The sequence below is a fragment of the Cyanistes caeruleus genome, chromosome 9, assembly GCF_971803275.1.
Source record: "Cyanistes caeruleus chromosome 9, bCyaCae1.hap1.1, whole genome shotgun sequence".
In the NCBI taxonomy this organism is placed as follows: domain Eukaryota; kingdom Metazoa; phylum Chordata; class Aves; order Passeriformes; family Paridae; genus Cyanistes; species Cyanistes caeruleus.
In genome coordinates, this window is record NC_141709.1 from 11784422 (window position 1) to 11809865 (window position 25444).

The window sequence follows — 25444 nt, forward strand, 5'->3', positions numbered from 1 at the left end:
ATTAATTTCTTAAGATATATTTCTATGAATTATTGAGAGCACGATTTAAGAGATTGAAATCCCAGGACATCTTCATGTATTTTTGTCTCACATAGGACACAGCCTAATAGTAAAAGTGATAATTTATGTGGGCTTTAAATATTAATTTTCAATCTGCTGCATTAAAATATGAAGATACCTCTTTTGGTTTTGTTCTGTTTAAAAGGGTGATATTTTTAAAGCACAATCTGGCTTCCTGCCTACCTTCAATTACCTTTTTAACCTTAAAATGGAGCTTGAGGATGAATCAAAGGTAGTTTGTAGAGGAAGCAAATTGTCTGAGGTGACAGATCCAGTTATACCTTGTACAGCAGAGTTTCACAATTCCCAAAATCTTATCTTCACAATATAGGGAAATTCAAATTAATTGGCAGAGTTTGAAAACCAAATCCTTGGTATTTTTATCAACTTGCAAAAGCAAATGTGCAAAAATACAAGCCATGTTGCAAAAGCCTTTTTTGAACAGTGCACAGAAATACTAATTCATACATTTAATTTTTTTTTATGTCAAAGATCATATCTAATACTTTGCATGACAGCAGACCATGCTGGGGAACTGAGGATTTTTTGAAGTTGTTATGTGCAGTTGTGTAATACCTTATTGTGACCAATAAAAATTAAATTCTGCCGTTAAAAAAAAAAAGGACAGGAGAGGTAAGTGAGTAGTCCTAGTGATAAGATTAAACTGACAAAATAAGATATGTTGTAATTAAAGCAGAATGTGGAGATAAAACTGGTTGGGCATTGATTTAAGACCATGGGATGTTAGCACGTCTGTTCATATAAGGTTATGCTTCCAGAATGTTCTTAGTTTTCTCCCAACTGTCATTTGTCACATTATTTTTAATATTTGTAATCTCAGTCTGTGATTGGAACCCTGCCTTCAGACCCACCCTCAGATCTTCCTTGTATATCCTGTTGAACCCACCCTTTTATCACCTTTTGTGATTGACCCTGTGAAAAACGAGGTTCACATAATTTTTATAGAATTTAAAAGTTTAATAAAAAAACAATTAGGAGAAAAAAATAAAGTAAAGTATACAGATACGGCCGGGTGTCTCTGCATTCAGCCAAGAGAGCACACCTTACTAACAAAGGATTGTCCCATAAAAACAGAACCCTACTACATATCCATAAATTCCCATACATATTCATACATTCTTCTTAGGATCTTTGGTGTTCTTCTGTTTAGTTTTCTCTTGCCCCCTTCCCAATAGATCAATCTTCTTGGCGCCATTGAGATTTACATTCTCTGATACCAGGAATGCAATAAATTCCTCCCCCCCAGAGTTCTGGTCACTGCTGTCTTCATCTGGATAAGATAGTTTATAAATGCAGGAGTTCTCTAGCTATTTTTTTCTCAGTCTTTGAGTTATACAAACAAAAACAGTTTTTATTTTAATATGCCATAACCTAACATATATGTATTATACTACTATTTCTAAATTTCATCAATAACAGAAATAAAGAAAACTATATTAATACAACAAAATTTCTCATTCTTATACACATAACATTCATTTTAATATTTGCGAAAAGCCAACAATATAAAATGTATCTATAACAACCCTATACTGTGTGTTCACCTTCTGAAGTTTATTATTTTGCCATTAAAGCAGTTTTACTTTTTGGGTCACCCTGTGAGAAATAAATTTTATCCTTTGTTGATCTTAGTCAATTAGTTCAAATATTATAAATTGTTATGACAGTTGTTAGAAATGTTAATTACTTACCTGTTATTGAAGTGTTTTAAGAAGTTCTCTTTTAAGATGTACATCTACCCCCCTTCCCTTCCTTACCTGTTATTATGTAAAGAATCCCGTTCCCTACACTCCTGCCTCCCTTCCCCTGTTGGGAACCACTGCTGCTGCTCCCAGGGGCCTGTGCACCCCGAGTCCTGTGCAAACTAAGGCACGCCAGACACCAAAACAATGAGCCAACAAGGAAATAAAAGACCAAATGGACATATCCTAGCAAGCTACGAAGGAAGACCGTCTCCCTGCATCACCTGAGCCTGCATAAAAGGTGTCGCCATGACCAAAGTGGACTGGAAAAGAGTGATCCTCCTGGACAATTAGCTGGAAAAACAGTCTTTGTAGAGACTCCCATGAGGAAGGAAAGCCCAGCTCTGCCCTAGCACAAAGCTGCACAAATCCTTTTCCTCTGTGTTGTCCAGTGGGAGCAGTGGTGGTGTACGGGACCACTCAGACTCCCATCCCAGAGCTGTTTTTCTCAATAAAAGCCTTTTAAGAGGAGCTGATATCCTGGTCCGTTCATAACAACCCAAGCGTGCCCGTCCTGTTCATTTGCCACATCGCTCCTGGCTGGCCCGGGTCCAAGGTCGTGTGAGCCGAAGCATGACAAGTGGTGCCCAAACAGGGACTTGGTGTTCAAGGTCTCCTGTGTTGGATTCGGTCAGTGGGGAGTGCTGCAATGGTAGACAACTCCCTTTCCACCAGTTTTTGGATCCTTCAAGAAGTCAGCTAAACTATCCACCCTTCGGCCAGCCTGCCTGTCCGTCGGGGGATCCCGCCTTCAGCTCCGCCCTGTCTCCCTTGTCTCCCTTGCAGTGCACCCTTTCCACCGCGGGCCACTCGCAGGCACTGGGCCCTGGCAGCAGCGCCCGTGCCGGCACCGAGAGGCCCCGGCAGGTGGGGGACAGCGATCGTCTCCCCCCTTTCAGCCGCACGGCTTTGCAGCCACCGACAGCTCCGGGGCGGGGTGGCGCTGCCACCGCCGGCGAGCGAGCGCTGCATCTGTCACCTCCGCCCCGGGCGGCGCTGCTGCCGCGGCCCCCGCGCTCGGCTGTCCCCCGACAGCCCCCACAGAAACGGGGGCACAGCGCGGCCGAGCCCCTTTGGAGCGGAGCGGGGCCGCGCTCCCGCCGCAGCTCAAACTCAGCACCGCCTCCGACCAACTCTGCTGCTTGGCAACCAGCATCTGCCGCCGGGCTGTGAATTTTGGATTCACAGAGAACCATCTGGCTTTGACCGTGACCTACACATCTATAATGAAGGTTTGCTTTGTGGAATTGATGCCATCTCCCTTGGACTTTTCACTTTTCTTTATGTGGCTGCACTGCACGTAAATGACCTGCAGTTTTCCAATGTCAGGAGAAATTTCATTCAGAACCAGGTGTGGACTTTATTATTCCTACTGCAAACAGATGATTCAAGATGCTTCCACGCAGCAAAGTTTACATGGTCTAGTATATGACAGCTTCTATATGGGATTCTTCCAATTCATTAATACCTAGTGTCTGATTATTTTTATATCTGCATTTTGTTTTGACTTCAAACAGTTTATTTCATTGCTCTCTCTATATGACAAGCTGCTTCTTAGTAGAACATAGCTTTCAGGGTTATTAACTGCTTGCTGGCATCTTATTTACAGTTAGCAAAGCTGAATCATTTGCAAAATCTTAGTAATGATTTATTTTCAGGTTTACAATGTCTTCCTTATAGCTCAAAAATTTATATAACAATTGTTAATGTATCATGCAAAACAGCAGCCTAAACATAAGAATATTTCTAACAAACTTTATTACTACGGGAATTTAAAGAGCAGTTCCTGAGAATTTATTACAGACTACAGTTTGGAATATTTTTCTGCCCAGAAAATCTCAGGTGATGCCATTAAGACAGCATAAAAATACCACCAAATACCAAAGGAACAAACTGACTGACAATTATCTAATGGATTTTTCTGATATCCAAATCTGGGAGTGCTAATTCAATAAATAGTCACTGTACATAAACAAAGCATGGGCTATAACTCTCAAAAAACTTAGAATTGTCTCAAAGTGTTTTGCTTTGTTTAACAGAATATGTTATGTGTAGGGTAGAGAGCTTAGATCTTTGACTGCCACAAAATAAGAAATAAGAAATACCACAACTCCACAAAATCAAATCTACCAAAGCACTCCTAATCTGTTAGTAATATTAGAATGGCTTTGTACATGCATCCATCCATGTGATACCTCCACAATTGGCTACAACTGACACACAGGTTTGCATAAAGACCTTCCATATTTATGTCTGGCTTTTAATGTTAGGTTTTTACAACTGAGTATACTGATACATATATTAATTCAATATTCATAATATTTACCTAGACTTTATCATCTTATTTTGACAGGACTGCTTTGTAATAACTCTGGATAATGGCAATATAACATTTGGTTTTGTCACCTTTAATTTGATGATTATTCATAGATCCTTCAAGGGAAGGGGAGTATACCATGCATAGTAAAACCCAAGGCATACACTTTTAAATCCTTGTGCTGTGCCATGTGTCCCTTGCAGCTGATAACAGTCTGCTAGGATAGCTTTAAGTATAAAATCTAGAATGAATAAATTAAGTCCCAAACAGAAAAGACTGTTTTGTTTTTTTTTTAATTCAGCCTTTTCTCGTGTTGTTACGTTAACTGTGTTACCATGTTTGTTAAATTGTAAGTTAAAAGTTTTTAAGAATTCTTTATGTTCATTGTTTCTGGTCCAGAAGAGAGAAGAAGATGAGGAAATAAGTTTGGTTGGGACCTTGTCACTGCCTTATGAGGATAATTTTAATCTTGGGCCATGGGAAACAGAGATTTGGATCATGTTAGTGTTTTTTGTTCTGTTCAGTTTCATGCTGATGATTGTGCTGTTTTTGAGGGGACAAGAGAGGGGGGACTAGAGACCTTGTCCACTGCAGAGAGGCTCAGTGGGGTTGCATGTGTTTATAAGTTTTTGAATAATTCATTTATGGAGCCAAACCCTCCAACTGTTGGCTATTAATTCCCTGGGGGAGGAGATATGCTTGTGTTTTCAGAGGTAGAGGACCCCAGTGGATCACAGCCAAAATGTAAAGCCCGACCTGTATCCACTCTGCGAACAACCACAGGAAGAATCCCCAAAAGAACAGGAAATAGAAATGGCTGAAAGAATATCTGCAGACAACATATCTTAACTGTTTGCCTTTTACTTTACAGATTATTTTCCAGAACATGGCATTTAAAGGACGCCTTATGGCACTTGGAATATTCAAGATCCTGCTCCTCAATGATGGCTGAGTAGTCCTGCAGATGAAGCAGACATAGCTGCAAGGACTTCAAGAGCATGTGTTGCATGAACCTATCTGAACACAGTAAGTCAATACATCGGAGCATCCTAGTATTGAAGGAAGGAGTAAAGAAGTTACAAGCTGAAGACAGAAATGACTAGTTGAGTCAACTTCTCAAAAACTGTGGGTTTGTCGGGTTGGTTGCTATCATTGGTTAAAACAGGTTTGCTTGTTCTTATAGTTATTGTTGTATTGTTAATGTTGCTTTGCTTAATAACTTTTTTTGTTAAGGGTTCTCAGGAAGTCTTTTCAAGACATTTTAATTTTTCAACAGAGAAGGGGGATATGAGGAGATAGAACTGGTTGGGCATTGATTTAAGACCATAGGATGTTAGCAAGTCTGTTCATATAAGGTTATGCTTCCAGAATGTTCTTAGTTTTCTCCCCTGACTGATTGTCATTTGCCACATTATTTTTAATATTTGTAATCTCAGTCTGTGATTGGAACCCTCCCTTCAGACCAACCCTCAAATCTTCCTTATATATCCTGTTGTACCCACCCTTTTTCCACCTTTTGTGGTTGACTCTATACTGTGTATTCACCTTTTGCCATCTGTTATTTTGCCATTAAAGCAGTTTTACTTTTTGGGTCACCCAACCGTGCCTATCCCGTTTATTTGCCACACCACTCCTGGCTGGCCCAGGTCCGAGGCAGTGTAAGCTGAAGTGTGACAGTAGATGGTTTAAGGATTATTAATAAGCTAAATAATATATATATAAATGTAAATGTAAATATAAATATTAATATATATAATATATTAATATTATATATATATATATATAAGTCTTATCCTGTGAAGCACGCAGTGTATCCTATAAAAACCTAGGAATACTCCCTGGAAGAAAGCAATGATTCTTGAATGATAATCCAGGAAATAATTTACGATTTGGGATGATTTGGGCTAAGGTTTGAAAGTGTTACAGTTACAGGTATTTCCTATTGCCATTTTTCTCTATTTTTTTCCACATACAGGAAGCCAGGTTTGAGTAAGGCTATTGGAATTAATTTTTAACTCATGAAAGTAGCATTGAAAATCACCATGAAGAACTAAATAAACAGCTTGATTTTCTGTTGCATATATGAATAGAAGCTCTGATGTTCATCATATCTGAATCTCAAGTTCTTTCACTCAAGTGTGTCTGATTGTTGTGAGGTGCCTCAGGGAGGCAAAGATTTAGTTTCAGATAAGCATTGTTAAAGTGAGAGGCATGGCTGTAAGCCATGTGTGTGAATTTTGACCCCTGCTTTGGGGGATGGGCAGTGTGAGCCCTGGATGAAGCTGTCCCACCCCAAACCCCTTGTGAGGGGTGTCCCAGGAGTTCTGGTTGGGTTTGGGCCCCTGGGGTTTCTCCCTTGCTATGTTCCTAGTGGTCCCTGATTCTGAACTCCACCCTTTTGTCCATCAAAACCCCGCACCCTACCTTTGTTTGGTGCTCTCTGTCTCTGAATGAGTTTGTTCCCAGTCTGAATAAATGGTTTCATGAACAGAGGCTCATCTCATTCCTATCCTGAGCTGGGTCCCAGTAACTGTAGCTTCCCTGGACATGATCCTATGGTTGCAGAATGCAACATCTGATGCATAAATTCCCAAGAACTTTGGCAGAGGCAAGTGGAGCTGTGGGGGAATTTGAGCAGAGAGCAGCCTTGTTGGTCTGCTCTCAGTCCCTGCTTTATTACAGCCCCTAATGATGAAGCCGCACTGGTTGGTAGGATGTGATGGGGTCTTTTTAGTTTGTTATTACACCCTGGGTTACTGTCACTCTCCAGTGAGACTGAGGGTTTGTGTTAGAACCCTGCAGTTTGAAAAATCTCATCCATTAATTGTCCATCCTTGCAGGACAACAGCATGGAGCAAAAGCAAAATAAACTGACTTTAATCCAAACAGGAGCAGCCTTATGTGGAGCTGCTGTTCCCATGCTACATCAGCCATGGAGACTAAGTAGAGTTCAGGGTAGAATCAACTCTTCTTCAGGGCAAACTCACAAGCCTTTTCTTTCTTTTGGTGGTTTGGTTTGGTTTGGTTTGGTTTGGTTTTTGGTTTGTTTAGGGTTTTTTTGTGGTAGTTATTGCTAGTGCTGTTGTAGTGAAATACTTACCTCCTTAACACAGTCTGTCCTGGTAGTTCAGTTCATCTTATATTTTTTATAACAAATTTATGTATGCCCACTGAGATGCAGTCCTCCCCAATGAATTCTTATAAATTCTTACTCTCACAAATAGCAATATTATTTTTATCTTTGCTAATACCAATAAACCTTATATTATTTTTTCACTATGGGGAAAAATCTGTATTGATTTGTCCTATCTTTTCCCTCAGAAGCTCTTTTCATGTCAATTAAGACCATGATATTTTAAACTGTGATGCATTTTATCATGATGAAGAAGTGTCTATTCTATGTTGATCACCTTCTTTCTTCACTGCTCTTATCAGTATCTGTGGGCTGTTCCCATGAGACGGGGGGACTTAGGCTGATTAGAAAAGCTGATGCTGTAACACTTGCTTAGGTCTTGAAAATAAATTAAGAAAAATTTCAATCACTTCTATGCTGAGGCGATTCTGTGTTTATTGCTATTAATAAAATTGAAAATCAAAAAAAGTTAAAACTACAAGTTTTTGTTTTCAGGATAGAAAAAAACCCACTTAAAACTGTATTATTAGTGGCTATGCAAATCTGAAAGTTTCTTTAGAATAGTGAACCAATATTCATTTTTCTAGAATGTACAACAAATTCTGTGGAAAAAACTAATGCATACATTTTCCTGACCAACCAAATGACTGATCATCACACTTGAGAGGAACAGCTCCAAGATTATCCATTCCTTGTCTTTGGCACCATTTTTCTCACTGTGGACAGTGTCATTTTACCTCACTCCCATCTCTTTGCTCCACAGCGACCCCACAATGATGAAGTTCCACGTTGAGGATGACGCTGTGAGGAATTACTAGCTGGCTTTCATTCATGTAGCCCTTTGAACAAATGGAGCTCTGTTTCCTTTGTGAGGACTCTCCAGGCTGGTCTCAGTGCAGTTCTCAGGGGAGACGTGTCTGCACCTTGGAAATAGCAGTGAGAAGGCTTAATAAGCCATAAAAATAAATAAAGTTTAGCTTCTTCAGCAAGAAGACCTTATTTAAGACAGAGGATGTGTTGATCAGTTCGTAGAAACTCAGATGCAATTATATGATCACTCTTGATTTGTCCTTTAACTAGATTTTTTAGTTTACATTTGGGTTTTTCTTATACCACTGCAATAATTTTCAGTTTAACTTTTTAATTGGCAGCTACTTTGCATTTTCAGGACTTAAAAGCTTTAAATTACATAGTGTATGAAACTTTAAGATTTGTGTTTTCATTTCATATGTGAAAGGTGTCTCTTAAAAGTACATCTTTCCTTGAAATAAAACTGATTATAGATACACTCCTCCCTCTACATACACCAACACTAAAATGCACCATAAACTATTTATATAATCATTGTTCAATGCCTTTAACATGTTGATTCAGGAAAAAAACATGGCACAATAATTTCAAAGATTTTATGCATATACTTCTCCCCATTTCAGTGATGTGATTCAGTATAGTCTCCACAAATAGTTGCTGGATGTGTACAATCCTTTGTGCATCACTGTGTGTGTGTGTTCAGAAGTACATCTTAGTATTAGTCTGTGACAGATGTCTGTGGACATGATTTTCTGAGCCTGAGAGAGCTTCAGCCTGTCAGTGGCTGATCTGTTTCCCAAGGGAAGGTCTTTTTGGAAACTTTTCTCTCTCAAAGACTGTTTTCTGTAAATAAGTTTTGGTTTTCAAAACAATGTTGTACAGATGTTCTGAATGTTTTTTTCTCTTGTCCCACCAGTGGGATGAGAGAGGTGTTGTTCCTTGTACCAATCAGGTTAACCTGTATCAGAACACCTTATAAAAGGGGCTGAAAACCCCAAAATAAAGGCTTTTGCCTCCATGAGATTGAAAGCCTTGGCTGTTGTGACTGAACCCATTGCTTCTATTTTGTGTCCTCTAGTGACAGATGTGCTCTACAAACAGAAAGTTTTCTGATTTTAAAGACCATCTCAAATTCATCTGTGAAATATTTTTTATTATTGCCATTATTGTTTAGCACTCTCAATTTAATTGTGCTGTGCTTCAAAAACTGAAATTACTTAACACCTTTTACATAAATGCTCTTACTATATTAGTGGGGCTTTGAAGATCAAGCTTTTAATTTCTAATGTGTAATCAGTTGTGTGATTAAATGTTTGGAAGATGAAATACTGCAACGTAAAAAGCTTGTCTTGAAAGGGGCTAAAAGTATGAGTTTTCCAAATAATAGGCATAATTTTAAAATCCTCTATTTCATCCCCAGAAGCAGAATTCTTCCCTAAAACCATTGTCTAGAATAATGTAGAGTTTTGGTGTTAGGTATTTGTTTTTACGCAATGCTTTGAAAGTTTCCCCCTAGAGTGAATAAAACCCAGTCTTTGTACTGATCAGAAAACCACTGAGGAAGTCTTCATAATTTTGTACTTTCAATCTGAAATGCACACTAAACCCAGCAGGATGGCATCTGTTTCCAGACAGATTTTTAGAGACATGCAGGGTCACCTGAAGCTGACACCTAAAAGCAAGTTTGTACTTTGAAGGGACTGTAGAAAAATTACTCTCTTAAGCAATGTGTTTGAAACTCCTCTATGAAGTATTGGAGATCAATGGGACTGCAGTTTTTTATCTCTTATGGCTGCACACTTTTGAAAAGGGGGGAAAGAAAACCCTCTTTGAGATGGAAAGGAATAAAATGTACAGTCACGTTTAAATTTAGAGCCTCATGTTAAAAACCATCCCCTGAGAACTTGCAGGGCTCTGTCCCTATGCCACACCCCCCACCCCCACTGGACATTTTATTTAGTGATTGTCTAATGTAAAATACATTTGAGAAATTTCTACCAGAGGAACCAAATCAGTGTCCTCTTCCAAAGGTGGGAGCTCAATCTACTGATTCAAAAGAGTCATGAGTGTTAATACTCACCTACTGTCACTCCTGCTGTTGAAGATGACTGAAAATGGAGAGTGTTTAGGATACACTCAGTCTTATCCTTGGAGATGGTGTTTTTCAACACTTGCACATTGGGGTACATGCATGGATTAAAGTCTGAGTCTTACTTATTTTATAGAGCAGATGCGTGAAACAAACAGCTTTTGCTGTGTTTTTTTTATCTTTCCTTCCTATCCCCAGACTGTAATTATGGGAAAGATTTGAGCACAAGAAAATGTTTGAGCAATTAAGTAATTTTAAAGCAGTTCACAATGACGTATTGATAGAATCTTGACTGATCTTAAGCACTGAGTTATTTGGCCACATCAACATTAAAAGGTTTGCAAAAAATACTGAGAAGAAGAATTTCAGGTACCAGCAGATATTTCAGGCACATTTCTCCACTAACTTAAGGATCTTTATGGCTTAAGTGGGAAATTGCAATTCTGTATTCAAGAGTTTAGATTTCCTTTTTAAGTGCTGAAATCCCATTATTGCTTTTAACAGAATTTCTAGATAAGGTCTTCTATAATGTCTAGTTCTTACATTTATGCATTAACTGTAAAAGTAGTAAAGCAGGTCCACCAGAGCCCAGGCTAGCTCAATGGACACACTGGCGCCATGCCAGGTGTGGGGAGCCGCCTCAGTGTGGGAATTACTGAAGGCAGAACTGTCACTGTGGACATGATGTATCTATCAATGTGGGTTTACAGCACACACCACGAGCTGCTAGGAAAAGGGGGCTTTATTCTCTGAAATTTTCGGCTTTTATAGGGTTTTATGCTACAGGGTTAACATGATTGGGTAAGAGAACATCACCTCTTGTACCATTGGTGGGACAAGAGAAGAACGTGCTAGCTACAGTTATGCAGCACTCTTTTGAGAAAGCAAGATGATTTACAAATGTTGTCCTTGAGTGGAAGATTTCCCAAGAAACTTTCCCTTGGGAACAGATCTGCGACTGACAGCCTGCAATTCCCTCAGGCTCAGAGAAAATCAGGTCCACACAGAACCTTTACAGCCACATGCTCTATGGTGCAGGATAGCTAACCAACATCAGGGATCAGGTGGAGGAGTAAGGAGGAGGCTCGCTGTATGAGGTTCCAGTGGGGAAAGGTTTATTGATGCTGAAAGGGTCAGGAACAGAAGAACCCAGAGCACTGCTGTGTGTGGGATTAAATACACAGAGGTTTCAGGGCATGGGTACAAACTCTTAACCAATCAGTAACATACAGGGGAAGGAGCATGAGGCAGGGTTTACAATATAGGAACCAGTGAGGATAAGGGGGAGGAGAGGACAGGTCATGTGTGCCAATGGGGCCTCGAGGATTAGGGGATTTCCAAAGAGGAGGTCTTGTAGGGGGCTGCGCTAACAGGGGACTGACAGGGAAGGGTCCAGAACAAGGGGTAGGGTTTACAATGATGGATAGGGAAGGTACTGGAATAAGGGGTTGGGTTACAATGATGGGCAGCATAGGGGAGGATACAACTAAGGGGCAAACCAGCTCTGGGAGAAACATGGGGGAACATAGGAATAAACCATTAACAATTAAACTATTAAAACAAACAAGGACCTCAACAAAGCAGTAATGGCTGCATCCCATTCTACTGGTTGGATGATTTGTTCTTGAGCTAGAAACTATTGGTTTCTTGCTCTAGTAAAAAAAATATTTTGCTTCATTTTTATGGCCCTTTTATTTTTTTCACTGTGTTCCATTTGGGGGAAGCAGAAATCTTGATAATACAGAAATTTATATTCAGTATGTATGATTTAAAATTCAGGGGTTTTTTTCATTTGGCTTTTGCTGATTACTTTTGATGTGGTGCCACTTCTAGAAAACACTAATATTAATCAGGATTACATATTAGCAGCATTGAATTTGATAGGATTAGACTGGTAATCCAAAAACATAAACTGCCTTTTAGGTGATACAGTGTAGTGTACAAATTCTCAGCTGAGGGTGACTGTACCAGGCTAACTGCAGCAGCACAGAGCACAGCAATATAAATTAGCTCATAATGAGTTTCATGTTGCTCTGACCAGTTTACTGTCAGTGCCTGAAGTAAATAACTGGAAATGTGCTTTCAGTTAAAGCTTCACTGTCGTTTGCCTCAGTCCCACTGATAATATCTAGCACCGACTAACTTGAATTTCTTGAAAAATGCATTTTAAATTACTCTCCCCTAAAATGCTTTGAATGTGCAGTGTTCGATTCTGGGCCATCTCTGGGAGTTTTGAGGCTCAACAGTGTCATTTCAGTAGATGGCACATAAACGGCTATGGCAATTACTTGTAGTTAGAATACCCTGACTTCCTCTTCTACTCTCTCCACATCCAAACTTCTTTAAGTCATTATGATTCTGAAACAGTTCCTTTAGTTATTTTTACTGTTTTTTTCACTTGATACGTAATACTTGATTATGATGTTTTTACTCCTATGAAGCCATTTTTGGGAGGACAAAAAAATTACAAAAAATGCACTTCTTGAACTGAATTATTTACACCATTTGTCCTGTTTCTTACCACCTCTTTTTTTTTTTTTTTGTCCCCTGGTGGTTACTCTCAGTTTCAGTGGCAAAATAAATGCTGCCTTGATAGCAAGGAGAAAGCATGTTCTCTGTTGCCACCACTGAAAAGTAATTACACAGCTAAATCAGCAGAGATGAAAACTACAATGTAAAGAATTCTGAAAAATAAGTAGGACATTAACTATTTGGAACATTAATTATGTGTAAATGCCAGTTTTTGGCTCACTGAGGCACTCCCAGGCTGTGATTGCAGTTTGATTTATAGCAGTGTAAGTCAGGAATAACTGTGATGCTGGAGTCAGTGGCATTGCAGAAGTGTGAAACAAATGGAACTCGCATATGCGCTTTGGATTATTCCCAGTTTTACCATTAGTCAAACACAACCATGACTCACACCAATCAAACCAGGATTCTCTGCAGCTGAGTCTTACAGAACTGTAGAAAGCAGCACTGGCTGCCACAGCTGCAGTTTCTATTGTGTCATGATGTGGAGGGTGAGAGTTGAAGTGCACCCAAATTTTAGCTATTAGAAAGGTAAGACCAAGAGTAAAGATGTAAAATTGAAGATATCAGAAAAGCATAATTTTGAAAGGAAACCACATTAGATGTGGAAGAATAAACACTAAGGTGTTAAAATATCTGTTTGAAAAGGCAGTTGTTTAGAGTTTATGGGCTTTTAAGTTTTAAGGGCTTACAGTGAGAGTCAAGCACAGAAAATTGTGAGTGGACAATGACTGAAATGCTATTCCCATGAATACTTGTACCTGGCTTAGTAACATCACCTACAGGAGAAGAATAAAGGATAAAAGTAACAAATTCACACACATATCAGTTACATAGAAAAATAGATATCTGAAACCCAGGGAATTTTCCTTTTGTTTATAATTACTGTATTTCTGTAGCTTCTGGGGCTAAACCCCCATGAAACAGTATTTTTTCTCACATTTCTCACCATGCCCAATGTCAGAGTTTCTTGTCTTGGGAGGCATTTCTGTATTGTGCACCATGACTCTCTGGTGGTGTACAAGAGATTCTAGCTTGAACCATGTTAAGTGATTTTGAGCTCTCACTGAATTTAGATGTCCATACCCGCTCTCCAGCTTTGGAACTAGAAATATTTTGTATATGGAGGTGATGGGAATTTGAAGTTCCTGTTTAGTTAAGTATTTTTTCAGTAGAAAAAGCTTCTCTTGGTTCATCTATGTGGAGTCACTGGGTACCTAAATTGTACATAACTGCATTATCACCACTACCAAAATAAAAAATATGTGGGCAACAAAACACTAAGAAACTGTGATATGCTTTATATCAAAGGTACATATGACTGCATTTTTATGCTTAGGTGCAATTTTGTTCTCATTAAAATCAGCAACAATATTAAACTAATAATTAACTTTCATTGCATGCAGTATGTGCACGTGCATGCTCAGTTATAAATACTGTAGGCCTCAGTAGCTGTTTTTACCATAATTTATGACCTGAAGCATTTACATCAATTGACTGTTGAGGGCTCTGTTGGATAACATTCCCTGTCCCAGTATAGTTAAAGTCTAATGCTTTACTGGATCAAATGTAGCAAGAATTGTTTCATCAGCTGATGATTAATTTCTGTTCTAGATCTCACTGGTGGTTTTTTTTCTAAGGTTATTTTCAATATAATTTTATATAAACAACTTACAGCCTTGACCTTTCACACGTTCTGTTTGCATTTATTGAAGAGCTGGAAACGTTAGTGCAAACCTCAGGACTGGAATTCAGTTTACACATTACATTTACGACTGCAATTAAAGTTATAACCTGGGATTCCATTAAATGCAACAAAAGCCATTCATTTAACCTCAGCCTACCAGCAAAACTTATCTTTAGGCTAAACCAATTCCCGGCAGGGCTTATGCTGCTAGTTTATGAAGAGTGTCCTTTTGAAACAGGAGTAAAATTTTTGTGCTTATTCAGTCATGTCCAGTTCTGTAGTAGTCAAGACTTGAAAAGCTTAAACTAATGAAATTCATGGTATCAATTTAAAAGTAGAAAAATAGAATGAAAATGGAAAAATTGAATAATCTGCAGGCATAACTGGCTCTCCTAGTATTTGTCTTTAGCAATATGAACAAGGAAAAGGAATCTACCTGTATTAAGGTTTCTTTAACTGCTTATCCTCCTGGTACCTATCAGACTCATTTAAGGAAGAAAATTAACTAATTCAAGTCATAAAATGACATAGAAACATGAATAGTCATAGTGCTTGACCACAGAAATTGCAGAGGCTTTTCCATTTTTTTCAACAATGTTGTGTGAGATATGCAATATTCAGGATACAATGAAAGTATATCTAATATGCCTGTCTTTGAATACTCTCCCCATTTATTGTAGTTTTTAAAAAGTTGGAGCAATATGGATTTCATCTGAAGTTTGTACTTACATCTAAAAGGTAGTATTAAAATTCTTATTAATCTGTCATGGAGAGAAGGGATGTAGAATAAAAGATGTTACAAAAGCGCTGTAATTCTGAAGCTGTTTGGGCTTCTGAGGTCATTTTTATAAGTGTAGTCATTCCTCTTATACATCTTCTTCCATACATGTGAAAGAATTTTTAGATATTCTTTCCTTCTTTTCATGTAACTTTGATCTCTTTGAATGTTTTGTACATCTTCTCAATGGTGAGAATAACTTAAGATACTGGCATTTAATTTAAAATATTATTGTCCTGGGGTGACTGTGCTGTTAAATTGTATCCCCATTCATCTGCTTAGCCCAGAAATAGGTTTCGTATCTTTAAAACTTCATCTGAGAGTAAAAGTGAGTAGAGGAAAAGCACAGAGTTATAATACTCTCTGTTATAAGAGGCTGTACTTGCTCTCCTCATGCTCAATTTCATTTGGCATTACACTTGTAAAATGCTTTTTTTTACTTTAGAATATTTGATTTTTATTGGAAGGTTACAGTATTTGACGGTTGTTTTAATGGAGGCTTTGAAAGTCATCTTTAACATGCTTGCGGATTTACCCAGTAACTTGTATACAGTGAGGATTTTCTTTCTGATGTTTGGAATGGTTCCAGAACAAATCAATGCAGTTTATGAGTCAGGAATTTTTATTTTATCTGCAGGGCCTGTAAAAATTTCTTGTGTATGAAAATGGAGCCAAATTCTTCACTTGCTATATGAAGAATTTAGAAAATCCTCACTATCTGAAATAACTTTGTGAATTTGTCCTTAAGATGTGAAGTGGAAGCTTATCTTCCCAGTAGAATATGATAATATTTGCACAATCCTCCAGATACAGCTTCCCTTGACAGGCCTTGTTGTGAATGCAATGAAGAAAGAAACAAACATAAAAAGAAAATTCCATTTGACATGCCTTTTAAAAAAGAAAACTGTAAGATGGAAACTACAGCTGCAAATCCTTGTTGCCTCCTAGCACGGTCCTGATTCTCTAAACCTATTAAGTTCTCAATCTGTAACAATATCAGATTTCCAAACAAACTGTCTTCTTCCCTTTCATTCCTTTGGTGTGTCTGAGCCTGTGAAGACTGAAATTCTGGGGGGAACTCTCCCAGTTTAATAACTTGTTTATTTTGAGAGGACTTTTGCAAAGTCTCTCTCTCTCATTTCATGGAATGGAGTTAGTTTCTATCATGGGCTGTAATGCTGCCTGCTGTTTCAAGTGATACATTAAGGCTTTTCTTTCAGTTTATGTTTTGATCTTTGCCAAGGAACTAAGTGTTTAGTCTCTGTAAGAAGTAAGTGGGATTTTGGCCTGTTTACAAGAATGCAATAAAGAAAGTCTGACAAGATGCATTTTCTACTTTTCCATCTTCTTTATAAGTGCATCAAAAGAAATTTAAACTGCAATGAAAAAAAAAATTGCCTGGAGCTTTCCATGTGACATGAACAGAAGTCAAACTGTTTTCAAGTTCATAAGATATGCTGGGTAACCAGAAACTGAACTGTAGACACTGAGCATCATTAGGAACTGACTTCTTCAGATGTAAACACTTAACTAAATTCTTATTTATTGCAGCAACAGAGTTGGTCAAGTTCTTCACCTGGCACTTTGATTGTGGGTTGACACAAGCTGGTGTGTGAAAGGCAGAAACCACTAATAAACCACTTATCCAGAGACACAGCTCCCAGAGTTGTCATTTATTTGAGAAGCCCAATAGGAAAGAACAGAAGACAATTTTTAGTCTTCAGCTGTCCTATTTCCAGCTCTCCCTGTTTCACAGACAAGGTGTTCCAGCCAGCCAGATCCTGGTGTGCCTGGCCAGGAAATGCTTGCAGAGTAGGGGATTCACCTGCATCAGTGGAGGAAGCAAGACCACTGAGCAGCTGTACAGAGACTCTATACCTTGTATACAAAGAATTTGTTGGAGAGTCTCCCTGAAGCTCTCTCCTTTTCTTGTGAGTGCTGCTATTTTGTTTCTCATTCAGTAACAGACTTTTTTGGAGTATTTTGACTGGCTGTAGAATTTCTGTTAGGATGCAGGTACATTAAAATTCTAGTGCTAATTGCTGTTGGGAAGATATTGGGGTAATAATTTTGGAATAAGAAATTTGAAACTGGAATAAGAAATTTGTGTTTTGGTTGTGATTTCTATGTCTGCAGAGCTTTAAACAGAAAATCTAATAACATCATACATTATTTTTAATTCCTGGTTTTGTCAAAGGTGACAATAGGACATAAAAGTGAGTGACGCTCCCCTTATGTACAAATGCTGAGCCTTTGAGGTCCAGTTTTGTAGAGAACAGCAGTGCATTTTGACCTTTGCCTGTTCACTTCTAGATCCCGTGAACTTACCTAATTTTGGAAAAAAATTTTAACTGTGACTTATTTTTCACTTGTTGATGTTTTCAGTTTTTAATTTTCTACTTCTGAGCTTTCCTTCAGATGGTGTTTACATAAGAAGGTGTTTTCAAGTAGTCATGTTTTTAAACACTTTCACTTTTTACAGTGTGGGATGCTGTGGGTCTTTGTTTCCATAATCTTGAAAATTCTGCATGCTTTGATCCTTCCATTTCCCTGCAGGAACATATGAAATGTCTGTTAAGCTTTTTATGAAGCTACTGACAAGGGAAGAAAGCACTGGGTTCCCCAGCCTCTTCACACAGGTTTTTGTTTGTTTGATTTTTTAAATTTATTAAATGTATAATTTAGTTTTAAAACTTGAAGAGGATGAAATGATGAGCAGTCATCAGAGTAACAAGAGTCCTTTTGCTAAAAGGCAGCTAAGATCTCAACTTTTGTTTCTTTTAAGATAACAGCTGTCTGAGTTTCTAGGAAAATGAGATTTGATCTCAGAGCAGCCAGTTTTATCACTGTTAGAATGAGAGATGTGGCAGAATCTATAGTTTATTAGATCTGAGATTTTGAAGCTGGAAGTCAATTTTTTTTTCTCTGAGAAAATTGAAGTTAGACATGATATGTGCAATTCTTAGAACCTAGGAAGGTAGATCACACTGAAACAAAAATGTCACCACCTTTAGACCTCGCACAACCCTCAAAGTTCAACTTAAATCTATTTTTAGCTGAGTTACTATTGCTTCCACATTGCTCATCTCCTAGAACCTCAGTTTTGGTTTTGCCATTGATGGGGGGATATTAATAATTATGGTCAGATACTGCGATTAGTCACCAGCTCTGCCAGTCTTCCTGAATGCATACACACACAAAAATAATTAAAAGAAAGTTTTTCAGTGTTTTAATCCCTTCAGAAAAACTAAGATGTTCTCATCTTAGTGCCTGATGCCAGAAAACTTGGAAAGTAATTTGAAGTATTGAAATTTATGAAAAATATATAAACTCAAACTAAATAATGTGAAAAAATTGCCATTAATCAGGTATCATTATCTATACATTGCTTTTTAGGATTTGTAACATAATATTATTATAATGAACATAAAGTAATGACAGTAATTGTACTGCTGTTTTATACTACTAAATTGATATTTGTGGTTAGCTCATTATTTCACATCTCTGGTTGCAATATGTTTGCTTGTATGTCATCAGAAGAAGCCTTCAGGGGACAAAATGAAAAGCTGAATAAACACAGATGGTGCTGACTACTTTTAAAGTTATACTTTCTGTGGTGCAATAATGTTTCATTTTTTGGAAAAGTTGTGTGTTAGAAGCAATTCCTGGCTGTGATAGTCTCCTAGTTCCTGATAAGTGCATTGCTCTCCAGTACTGTACTGAATAGATTTCTGACAGAAATTCCTCTTCGTTTAGAACATGGCTATTGCTCAGTCTTGAGCAGCAAATGCTGATAGGTGTGAGAAGCTGGACACACCAAGTTTGGCTCTCTTTGCTGTTTCTCTGATGAGTACCTTGTGGAGAGCTGTGTTCTGCAAGGGGCAGTTATGTGGTCAGGCTGATACAATGGCAAATCTCTTTTTTTGCTTCTGAAACAGCAGAAAATTGACTTGTGAGTGGATATCAAGGTCTGACTTTGAAGGCATGGGCCTTCACCTTGCTGTTCTTGTGTGCTGCTGATTTAGCCCCTGTCTCATGTCTGTTAAGTGTATCATAGCTAATCCTATTCCTACTCCTGCTACTCTGGAGTGCATCTGTATTGGCAACAAGACGCAAACTGCTCTGAAACTCTTTAATACTTAGCCTGCAAAACTTTTTCTATGCTCTGGGCATGGTGCAGTTGCCTGTCAGAAACATCCAGTGCCATTTCAGAAGTGCTAGGCCACCATAGCTCCTGCTGGAAAAGGGCACAGTCTTGTCACGTCCATGAGCTGCACACAGACATCTTTGAGCCCCAAGGCAGCACTCAGTGCTCATGCTGCAGCAGCTGAACCCTGACCCCTCAGGGTTCCCATCATCAGAATTTAGCTGACAAAATGGTGTCCCTGCTTAAGGTATCTTTTGACATGTGTCTAAATGACTGAAAAGAAGCTCTGCATTGCCCAGTTGAGTATCTGAACAGCCTGGAAAATTCATGGCAGAGCAGAGTGCGTTGGCATGACATGAGCTTTGCCATGAAAATAATATATATACACACATACACCTGCTGGATCTGAGCCAATAACCAGTGACTCTCAACTGTACAAGATGGTTTGAAATTCTTTAGGTAACTCTTCTGCTGTGCAGTACAGAAGCAAACTTTCAGAAAATCTATCTGCTTGGTTTTGCCCTTGTCTGGGAGCAGCAAGGTGCATAAAAGTCAGCTCCAGAGGAGTTTCCAGCACTCATCAATCCCTTATTTCTTGCCACAGAATTGCAAAACTGTTGATGGCTTTCCAATACTATTTTTGGAGGGAGAACTTCTTTCTGAGATTTAAAAGACTTTCACTTTTTATTTTTTTATCTTTGGTTTTTAATTTAGTATGATGACATTGTTAATTTTTTTAAGAATGTTCATCATTTAATGTACATCAAAATTGTGTTCATTAATGTCAATTAAGTGATTTTTTTTTTGTAGAGCAAAATTGTAGTTTACTTTCTATTTTGTTATAGGTTTTGTATTCCTTTAACCTAAGAACATTTTATTTAAACAAAACCAATCAATTTTGTATATGACACGCCCAATCTAAGGTTATCTTCTCCTTGATAAAGATAGTATAGATCTTAGAGTGGCTTATTTCTGTAGGCCATTCCAATGTCATGTAATTTAAGATTCTTTTGATTAAGCTATTGATTTGGGAAGACAAAGGGTAAACTACTTTTCATTTTCTTGTATTTTTTTCTGTGAGTTTGCTTTCTTCTCACAAGTAAAAGTAGATTTTTTTGCTGCTGCTATTAATAGTTGAATGGAGTTTTTTACTCGCCAGCTAAAAATCTTTAGATAATAAAAAAATTACTATTTTAATCCTTAAAAAGCCAGCTAATGAATTCAGTAGAAATGTTTTTCATAAATACTGAGAATATAGAAGCATTATGCTATATCATATATTTTTAATGATCTGTTGCCAGAAATTATAGATTTTCCCCAGAAAGAGCACAGTGTTACAGACTTCAGGGTTTTTTAATAATCTGCTGAAAAGCCTCTAATGAAAAGAATTGTTGTATTCCTTTAATTTCTATGGAGAGTATCTCAGTAGGTGGCATTACTGAAAACCAAGAGAGCATTTCAAAGACTGGACAAAACCATTCAAAATCCTGGCTCAGGATGTGACAGGATTTGCTGTATTAAAATTAATTTTGTAGGGTCCAGACTCCTAGAAAATCTACCTGACCTATAATGATAGCTCTGTGTTTTAAACACAGAGCTATCACAGTTTCTGGTTATTGTAACTCTGCTGTAGAGCTGATAAATTGCATTAATTTAAAACAGCATGGAGCTTTGAGCAATACAATACAGTAACATTTTATTGTAATTGTTTAATCTGAAGATTGTTTCCAGGTGGTTTTCCTCATAGAAAAATTATACATTCAGAGTACATCCCAACCAAAACACAGTTACAGTAGAATATATATCCATAATGATTAGGGAGAAGCAGAATTAATTTCTCAAATGTTACACTTTTGAAATTTTTGCTGATCCTCAACATACAACGTTGTAATTCAACTACACATAACCATAAAAAAACATGGCATAAATGAATATAGAAAACAAAATAATTAAATGGGTGTGGACCTGATTTTCTGAGTCTGAGAGAGTTTTCAGCTGTCAGTGAAAATTCCTCTTCCCAAGGGAAAGCTTCTTGAGAAAGTTTCTCTCTCAGGGACTATTTTTGTAAATAGTTTACGGTTCTCAAAACCAAACACTGTGCTGAGTGTGTTTTCTCTTGTTCCATCAATGAGACGAGAGAGGTGTTGTTCCCTTTACCAAGCATGCTAAACCTGTATCGGAGCACCTTATAAAAAGGAGCTGAAAGGTGAAAATAAAGCCCTTCTGATGAGCCTCTTTCTGCTGTGGAACTGAATTCAAGCTCTTTATTTCGTGTCCAACAGCGACATCTGGCAGCCCCAAGTGTGATTGCAACAGCGAAAATTATTCCTCCCCGCCTGCCGAGAAAAAGGGATTTTTTTCGGTCCAAGCATGCGGGTATTTTTTGTCTGCCGTTTTGTCCTTTGCTGGAAAATTTTTTCCCAGGGAGCTGCAAGCATGGTAACTGCTGTATTAGGTCCATAGGATTCTCTAGTCCTGGACTTATGGACAGACGCTTTCCAGCGATATGAACTGGATATTTCTAGAGCTGATTTCCAAGCCCTGTATTTATGGGGGAAAGAACATGGGTTTTTCTCTAGCGCTGAAGCAGCGCTGTTGAAACTTTATTGGCAAGCCCTCGGCAATGCCTTGTTTCAACTGATGCTTTCAGGCGATGTGGATGCTGTGAAGCTGCTTCTGCCTTGGAAGAAATTTACTGACCAATGAGGTCTCGGAGTGCGGCTCTGAAGAAGGGGCACAGTCTGATCCAGAACTTGCTCCGGTAGATCTTGAGTCAAGAGAGACAGGATCAGACTTTGAACAGGGCAGCGTTAATGGGATTTTCTTTCCCACCCTGGTCACTGCAAGAGATTCGGCCACCCCATTTCCTTGGGAGTCTAACCCAGGGATGGGGAGTCCCACTCCCGTGTCACAGAGGGCGGCCGGCAGCAGTCGGGGGGAGGTTTGGCTATTGGAAGCCCTCTTCCCCCCGCTCAGCTGGGCCTGCTCTGCCCTGCACTCCGGGAACTGCGGGTTGGGGGGATCACCTCTCCCCCATGCATTGCCTGCGGTGGAGGGAGAGGGAACACCAGCGTCTCGATCTCCAGCAGCAGCGGGACCTCAGAGGTCGCTCTCCATGGTTTGTATGAACTGTGACTTGGCGGCCTTAGCTCCCTTTGTGCAGCCAAACACCACTAGCGTGGGGGCTGGTGGAATTCCCCCCGTCCCTGCGCTGCGGTTTGTAAACAGTTCCACCGCGCCTGCGCAGTCGGCAGCTGTGGTCCCTTCAGGCCGGCTGGTGGACCTGGCCCCCTCAGGAGGCTGGGCCGCTGCACTCCGCCCTCTGCGGGCCGTGCCCCAGTGCCCTCCGCACCCCGCCTTGCCGCGGCGAGCAGCCCCACAGCCACCGCGGGCCGTGCAGGCTTTCGGCCACGACCGCTGCCCCCCGCGTCCCCTGCCGCCATGGCGGGGATGGGAACGAGTGGCGCCGCGGCCGCGGCCGGTACGGGTGCTTCGTTGGGAGCGTTCTCCCTCACGCCCCCCGCCCCTGCCCGCACGGTGGCGGCCACAGGCAGCAGGGGTGGAGCCACACACACGGGCCTTTGCGACCTTCTTTCAGCACGCTGAGCCCTGCAGCCGCGGGCGGGGGTAATGGCGGACCTCTCGGCACCGCCACCCCCCCGCCATGTGCCGGGTTTGGCTGCAGTTTGAGTCTGCTGTGGGCTCTGGACCGCAGGTGGCTACAGACCCTGCCAGGACTGGCCCGGATCCAGTAGCTAGTGCCGCGGAGCTCCATCCCCCAGCTACCACTGGTCCCGGGGCAGCTATGTCTGGGCTCCCCTTACTCACCTTAGGGTCTCGCGGAGATGCAGCCGTTTCGAAGCAGGGGACATCAAGAGGGTCCTTATTCGAGTGCCCATTGGATACTCCCACCATTCCGGGTCACAGTCTGTCCCAGGGACCCTGGGTATTTTTGGGACGAAGTCAAAGATAAGGCCTTGCAGATGGGAGACTGGGAGACTGGCATTTTATGGAGTCTGGAGGTGGTCTTCCTGGCTCTGCAGATGCTGGGGGAGACATGGCATCTGGTTCGGTGGATGTGAACTCCATCCAGCAGCCTCTGCTCTGATGTCTCTGCTCCTGTGACATCTATGGGGCAGGATCAAAGGGATGCTGTCACCTCACAAGGAGTTCTCCAGGCTTTCCCTGTGCTTAAGGTGTATCCTCAATCAGGACGTTCATCATGTTATATCCTTCAAAGCTGTGCTGGACATTAGAGACAAGGTGGCTAGATATAGTCTAGGTCCTGCAGAGGTGATGTAGATCATTAGAGTCCTCAGTTCTGACCTACTAGTACCATATGACATTAGGCACCTTGCTCAGGTGTTATTTCAGCCTGTCCAGCTTGAAGTCTTTGAAGCCAATTGGAGGCAGCTAACTTTGACAATAGCTGCACGCAACAATCAATTGCCTCCACAAGACCCCATGTATGGGGCTGGATGTAATCTATTAACAGGGATAGGCAGTTTTGCTAACCCTGATTTCCAGGATACCTTTGATCCACAGATGCTGCACCTGTGCCAGAAGACAGGCATGGCAGCTCTGGTGAAGACCATAGAGTTAGCAGCTCCAAAACAGGGGTTTGTCAGTACAGTCCAAGGGGCTAAAGAACCTTATTTGCAGTTTGTTGAGAAACTCTGCATCTTTGGAGAAGCAGGTGGAAGATCCTGATTTGAGAGCACTACTGCTCAGACAGCTTGCAAGAAGCAATGCCAATGCTGGTTGTAGGAGAGTGATTGAGGCCCTCCCAGGGGATCCTTCCTTAGCGGACATGATCCAGGCTTGTGTTAATATAGGCACCACAGATTATAAGATGTCTGCCTTGGCTACTGCCTTACCAGTATCCTCAAAAGGGCCAAAGGGTAAGCAGCAGAAACAGGTGACTGCCAACAGTTGGCACAAGCCAACAAAAAGCAGGGAAAATAGAAACAGAAAGGGAAAACTCCCTCATTTCTGTGGGGTCGGTGTGGAAAGCCGAACCACTATGTGGAGGCTTGCCCAGTGAAATTAGATGCTAAGGGCCAACCTTGGCCAAGTTTGAGAAATGGAAAGCTGAGCACTTTGGGGAAATGCACACAGACACAAGCACTTCCCTGGGTCCCAAAGCTGATGCAGGTCTGCTTAGCCAGCTTGTGTCCAGCACCCATGGCTCAGCTGGATTTGATGTCTGCACAGCAGCAACAGTCATATTGGACTCTTGCAAAGTGCACAAAGATCCTTTGGATGCCTTTGGACCCCTGGAGGAGGGAAAAAGTGCTCTCCTCATATGGAGGTCCAGTACCAGCCTTCAGAGTATCGTTGTGCATGTGGGACTTACTGATGCAGATTATTCTGTACAGATTTGTGCTGTGGTTTCCACCTGTCACTCTGTTTCCTCCTGTCACTCTCCCCAAGAAAATGCACATTGCTCAACTTGTGCCTTTCAAGTCTTCAGTTTCCAGGGCTGCGAACTGGTGTCGAGGGGACGGCTGCTTCAGATCAACTGGGCCGCCTCAAGTGCACTGGATTGCAACCCTGACCGAAAAACGTCCCAAGATGTGGAGTACTTTGTGCCTCCCTGGAGCTACCCCAACAGAGATCCACCTTCAAGGTCTGATTGACACAGGTGCTGACATAACCATCCTGTCCTCCTCTGCGTGGCCTCCACAGTGGCCTCTGGATCCTGTGGTGTCACCCATCGCAGGATTGGGTGGAACGGCACAATGCTTTGTCAGCCAGCAGCCTGTGCTGATGACAAACTCAGAGGGACAGTCTGCTATGATTTAGCCTTATGTCACCACAGATATTGCTAACCTCTGGGGGCGGGATGTACTGACAGCTTGGGGGGTAGAAATCAAGACAGATTTTTGATGGGGACCACTGCGATGAAGGGCACACCATGCCCCACACCTCCTTTACAGAGGCTGGGGGACAAACCCACTGGAAAACCAGTGGCCCCTCCCAGAAGAAAATGTAGTTGCCCTTCAAGATTTGGTTCAAGAGCAAGATACAAGCTATACCAATCTGCCAGGTTTCACAGCAGAAGGTAATGCCAGGGCTGACAAGTGGGCTAACCCTGCCATGGGTAGCACCTCAGCCTGATGTACTAGCAC

General features: G+C 40.5%; 1 long non-coding RNA gene and 1 pseudogene across 2 annotated transcripts; both read left to right on the top strand.

Moving 5' to 3' along the window:
* The first annotated feature begins 2570 nt into the window (after nt 1–2570).
* Nucleotides 2571–5740, top strand: LOC111933187 (uncharacterized). 2 transcript variants are annotated; one of them, XR_015290484.1, is made up of 3 exons: nt 2580–3174; nt 4540–4640; nt 5012–5740. It is a non-coding gene; the product is annotated as an uncharacterized LOC111933187 (long non-coding RNA). The 2 variants fall into 2 exon arrangements; XR_015290485.1 differs by lacking the exon at nt 4540–4640 and having other exon boundaries at nt 2571–3174.
* A 17869-nt stretch (nt 5741–23609) lies between these two features.
* On the top strand, nt 23610–24448 carry LOC147651598 (uncharacterized; annotated as a pseudogene).
* Nucleotides 24449–25444: the final 996 nt, after the last annotated feature.